The sequence below is a fragment of the Equus caballus genome, chromosome 16, assembly GCF_041296265.1.
Source record: "Equus caballus isolate H_3958 breed thoroughbred chromosome 16, TB-T2T, whole genome shotgun sequence".
In the NCBI taxonomy this organism is placed as follows: Eukaryota; Metazoa; Chordata; class Mammalia; order Perissodactyla; family Equidae; genus Equus; species Equus caballus.
In genome coordinates, this window is record NC_091699.1 from 7,420,871 (window position 1) to 7,426,870 (window position 6,000).

Sequence of the window (6,000 nt, forward strand, 5' to 3'; positions counted from 1 at the left end):
AGGCCTCAATAAATTTAAGAAGATTGAAATCACATCAAGCATCTTTTCTGACCAAAATGCTATGAGACTAGAAATCAGCTACAGGAAAAAAGCTGGGAAAGTGACAAATATGTGGAAACTATACAAGATGCTACTGAACAACCAATGGATCACTGAAGAGATTAAAAGAGAAATCAAAAAATATCTGGAGACAAATGAAAATGAAAATACACCACACCAACTCATATGGGATGTAGAAAAAGTGGTCCTATGAGGGAAATTCATAGCAATACAGGCCCAGCTTAAAAAACAAGAAAGATCTCACATAAGCAATCTTAAAATACAGTTAGAAAATGAAGAACCAACAAAGCCCAAAGTCAGCCGAAGGAGGGAAATAATAAAAATCAGAGCAGAAATAAATTAAATTGAAACCAAAAAAGAAAAAAGAATAGTAGAAAAGATCAGTGAAACAAAGAACTGGTTCTTTGAGAACATATGCAAAATTGACAAACCCTTAGCCTGACTCTCTAAGACAAAAAGAGAGAAGGCTCAAATAAATAAAATTAGAAATGAAAGAGGAGAAATTACAACAGATACCACAGAAATATAAAGGATTATAAGAGAATACAATGAAAAACTATATAGCAACAAACTGGACAATCTAGAAGAAACAGATAAATTCTAAGACTCATACAACTTCCCAAAACTGAATCAAGAAGAAACAGAGAATCTGAATAGCCCAATCACAAGTAAAGAGATTGAAACAGGTAGCTTAGTGGGAAACTACTTACCCTGACAAGGTTACCCACTCAAAGCTAACAGCCAACATCACAATTAATAGTAAAACACGGTATATTTTTCCTCAAGACGGACTTGATTTCTACTATTTCTACTTCTCCTTTTCCTTTAATGCATGGATCCTGCTAAACCTTATAAATCCACTACAGTATAAAATGGGGAATGAATAAAGAGCTCACCTGAGGGATGTTCACTCTCTGTGGCTCCTGGGCGAGTACAGAGGACTGTGGTTCCGCTGAGGGGACAGAGAGAAGACAGGGGTCCTGAGATTTAGCTGTCTTACAGCTCTTAGATTCACCTTCTCAAATTTCAGCACCCCAGTTGGGGATCATCCTCCCCATAGGCACAGGGCCCTCTGGGCCTTGAAAAGGCACAAGAAGGATCCTGGACAGGCAGCAACACCTGTCTTTGTGTGATTCTGAAATGACCATGGAGCCGAAATCTGCAGTTTTTTACTGAGTGAACATAAACTTTACTCGATTGATTTAACAATAACGCATGCGTCCTTCTGAATAACAGAAAGAAATAAAAACAACCGATTAGTTGAATTAAAGTACGCCAAACGACAAGACACTATTCCTTCATTAAAGTTAACTTAGCAGAAAAATACTCAGTATGCATCATTTATCTATTTTTCTCAGTAATATTATTTAACCCTTGGTATACACAATCCACGGAAAGCCTAGTAAAAGAGATGGGAGGATTTAAGGCAGGAATTTTTAATTGTTCATTTCAGCTGGGAAGTATTTCTCAAAAGGCCCTTTTGATAGATGCTTTTGGTAACTTACCTGTGAGAGAGTGAACTGTCACAAACTGTGTTTCCCTGGACAAGTCACTGAAATTTTCAGGCCCAATGTCTTTAAATCTTTCAAAAGAGTTAGAAGTAGGTGACCTCGGAAAACTCTTCACAGATCATCGTTCTTGGATCCTGTGACATCAGGATAACGTCACTAATGTCACATGTGTTGGTGGACATGTGTGACAGCAGCGCATCTGTAAATAGCGGGGGCCATTTAAGGGGACTGGAGACAGAACTTCCTCCCTCTGCCTGGTTGTCCCTTACCCCCAGACCTTGCCCTCACGGCTCTCCAACAAAGCAGCCTTTCCTGAGCAGCCTGCCCCTGGGCCACCCCAGCTCACCTGTACTTCCCAGGGACGGCCCAAATGCCCCACTGTCACACAGTGTGGTGGCTCCTGAAGGTGGCATCATCATCAAGTCTGGTTCATTCCGGGCAGGAGGATCAAGACCTGCTTCTGATCTTGCAAATCTAGCATCTGCTCCTTTCTGGGCTCTTGTCTCTTCTCTGAAGCTCTGGAGAGAGGTCTAAGGTCAGAGGGGCGCTCTCTTCCAGGTAAGACTCCCTCACAGAGGCCCCCTGCTTCCTGCCCCACAAGGGCTGGTTTGTTTCAAGGCAACTGGGACATGGATCTGAGAAATAAATTCACTTTAGGGGCAAAAAGCCTGACTCTTGGAATTCATTATAACGTTAGACTTCAAGGACAGAAAGCCTGACAATGCAGAGGGGGCCAGGCACCTCTGTCTGACCCAAGGGACCTGAAGAGACACTAGAGATCCCAGGATACATGTGACATACGGTGGGATTCCATCCACATCCTTTCCTTTACATCCCTGGGGACACAGGGACAGGCCATGTTCCTAAATGCGGTGAAGGCTGTAATGCCAGTCTTGGGCAGGTGTGACAATCAGACAAAGCCTGAGACTGAAGCGAAGCACACCTGCCCTCGAATCCAAATTCCCTGGCTGGGAGCTCCTCACTCGAGCACATCGGGCCACCGACCCGAGCCTCGGTTTCTGGTGAAGTGGTTGTCAGGGTACATTAAACTATCCAGTAAAAAAACAAAGCATCCTCTAACTATAACAGCAGTTGTCACTTACTTAAGGCTTCCTACCTGGCACTTGTCTAAAATAGTGATCTATGTTTCCAAACGCCGCCGTGAAACAATCATTATTAATATTTATAGATGAGAACCCTGACTCTCGCCCAGGTTCCTTCTGTCGCCCCTGCTTACAGGTGACAGAGCTGGCAGTGACCGGGTCTGTAGTGCTCCAGAGCTCGGGCTCCACCGCAGACCAACGGTCACCGTCCGCCTGATAAACGCACTCCTCCCTCCCGCACCCACCGCCGCCACCACGGGCTTCTCTCCGGTCGGGCTGCAGGCGGGCTGGTCACACGATCCTCGGGCACCCCGGACCGCCCCGAACACCTGTGCCCCAGGAGCCCGAGGGCCGGGGTCTCCCCCATCGGCCTTACCCGCTCTGACGGCCCGCCCGGGTTTATACACCGCCGCGGGGGGCGACGGGGTCCCAGACACTTCCTGCTCCCATCCCCAAGCACAGGCACACCCTTCCCAGCTAGTCCCTCGCCCTAGGTGCGCACCCTGCATTTTCCGAGCACACCCCAAAGTTCCCCAACGGTTCTCTGGAGTCCTGAGAAGACGAACGAGGAGGCTACGGCTGCACATGCGCAGAAGGAGCGTGGCGTCCCCTTCCCAGAGTCCAGGCGGTGAACCTCACCTATTTAAAACTACTTTTCCCATAGGCCTCCGCGTCTACATTTCAAGTCACTCTTGGCCTTTCTGCGAAAGCGGGAGGACGGTGTTCTTAAATCTCTCCTGCCCAGGGTCCTCCGAGCCTGAAGAGGTTAAGGGTTAAGCCTGAACTCTGCTGTCAAATGCAAAGGGTAATCCGCTATTGGCTCCCGATTAAAATAGCATTTTTTTTCATAAGTGATTTGGAGGTAATTGGGGAAATTTGAATACGGATTGGATATGGAAAATATTAAAATATTACTTAGATGGTGTGAAGAAAATTTGGAGTTATGTAGGAAAATTGACTTTGTAAAAAGAAAAAGACATGATGACTGAAGTAGTTAAATTATATAGCTGTAAAATTATAATTTTACAATTTTTCAACCTGGGACCTCCACCCTGTTCCTTTACAGCCGCCGGACCCACCAACCCCTGAGCCCCATCCTGGCGCGCCTGGGGCCCAGCGTGCAGATTCTACTGAGGGTCTGCACAGGTGCTCCATGTCACCACAAAAGATGGCTGCACATGAGAAACACTCTAAGAGTCTTAGAAAACATTTGTCAGTATCCCATTAGAGGAAATACATATTTCATTGCTTTGAAATGCAACATGGGCTGCTCCTGAGTCCATAGGGAGTATACTCATATTGATTAATTTGAGCCTATCCAAACATAATTCATCCTTCCTAATCTAATATGGTAAGGATCCACCCCCTTATGTGCTACCTAGTTTCTGCTTTACTGGGCAAGATCTTGAGTTCCTTTTGTGTTTTTGGTTTTTTAATTTCTGGATTTCTTGCAATTCTACTCTGAACATAGCTGTTTTTTTATTCCCATTATGGGCCTGGAGCCAGTAAGGAAGTTTGGACAGGGCCTGAGGATAGTGTGTATCTCCTTCAGGGGTAACTTATACTAGGATCACCCCTTAGGATTTGGAGAGAGAGAGAGAAGTGAGAGAGACACTGTCAGAATTCAATTACTCTTCACTTCTTTTCCTAAGCTGCTCAAAGCAGTGACTTTTAGTATACCTTAAAGGCCTTAAAATTGCAGAGAGTGTGGCAGGTACAACAAACTTGAACTGTCTAATAAGCCTCAAAGCTGTGCAGAGGCAAGTGTACACCTGCCAGGCAAAGTGCACAGAGTATAGAATATCTGTTCTGACCAAGTAGTAGTATATGTTTGACCATATCCTTCTCCTCTGATAATAACTTTGGGCTTCCTAGATGCTCAGTAAATCCATGTAAGTGAAGGAATACAATTTATTCACCTTAATCTTGACCTCACACTGAGTCCATTCTAGCAGTAATTGGGGGAGGTGTACTTACCTGGCATTCACCCTCATATGGGTAGTGATCATTTTATAAAATATTGAGGAACTTAATGTCCCTCTTGAAGATATTCTTGTATTCAAGCCTTATCTGAGTGAGTAATTGAGGCAATCTATTGAGAGCCCCAGTATATTGGATCACTTTTCAAAGTGTTCAGACACCTCCATCTGGGAACTGTTTCTCTCTATGCCTGTCAATATTAGATTAGTTTTATCTTTTTAGGGTTTCATGCAAAAGGAATCATACAGTGTATTTTTGTGTGGCTTTTTTTTCACTCAGGATAATGATTTTGAGATTCATCCTATAGTTGAATACCAGCAATGAAGGAACAGCCTCACACAGGGAGAAACAACTGCTTATGAAATCAAGGGAGACTCATTGTGCCCAATGAGTTCAGCTATATCTGAATCCAAATACATGTAATCATTCCAATTTCCAGGTTCCTAGACTTTCCCAGTAAATGTCCCAAATCTCATCTAATATACCTCCTCAAATTGTGGATCTAATAGCTATTGTAATTTTTTGAAGAAATAATGTCCAAAACTTCCCAAAGTTGATGAAACAATGTTAATTTACACATCCAAGAAGCTTACTGAACTCCGAGTAGGATAAATACAAAGATATAGTTTTACCTAGACACATCATAGTCAAACTGTTGGAAGCCACACACAAAGAGAAAATCTTAAAAGAAGAAAGAGAAAAACAACTGAACATGTACAGGAGAGCATCAACATAAATAATATCTAACTGCTCATCAGAGAAGATAGACCCTAGAAGGCAGAGAAATGGCATATTCAAAATACTGAAAGAAAAAATGGTAACAAAGAATTTTTTTATCCAGCAAGACTATCCACTAATTATAAAGGTGAAATAAGGACATTCTTAAATTTAAAAAGACTGGAAGAATTTCTTGATATCAGAACTGAATTGTGAGAAATACTAAAGGAAATTCTTTGCGCTGGAAGAAAATGACATCAGACAGTACCTCGAATCAGCTGTAAGAAATTAAGAGAGCCAGAAGTAATAAATTTCTGGGTTTTAAAAAAAAGAATCTATAAATATATTTTCTCATTTCTTCTGTTAAATTCTTTAAAAGACATGAGATTGTACAAAGAAATAATTGTAACATTGTAGTATTGGTTTGGTAACATATATAGATATAATATATATAAAAATAATAGCACAAAAGGGGAAAGTAATAGAGTTAGATTGGAGGAAACATTCTATATTTCATAGGAATTAAGTTAATATTCGTTTGAAATAGACCATAGTCAGTTAAAATGCATATTGGAATCCCTAGCACAGACACTAGGAAAATAGCTCAAAAACAGTAAAAAATATTCAAT

At 42.2% G+C, this 6,000-nt stretch overlaps 1 long non-coding RNA gene across 2 annotated transcripts in view; it reads right to left on the bottom strand.

Annotated features, from left to right (window-relative positions):
• Positions 1–3,317, bottom strand: part of LOC138917989 (uncharacterized) — a 64,028-nt gene extending 60,711 nt beyond the window's left edge. Inside the window, exons 1-4 of one of the 2 annotated variants that reach the window (XR_011426706.1) lie at positions 3,177–3,310; positions 1,918–2,089; positions 1,566–1,770; positions 957–1,012 (exon numbers count right to left, since the gene is read on the bottom strand). This is a non-coding gene — a long non-coding RNA (uncharacterized lncRNA). Of the gene's footprint in view, positions 1–956; positions 1,013–1,565; positions 1,771–1,917; positions 2,090–3,050 lie in introns of both variants that reach the window. The other variant, XR_011426707.1, reaches the window with a different exon arrangement.
• Positions 3,318–6,000: the final 2,683 nt, after the last annotated feature.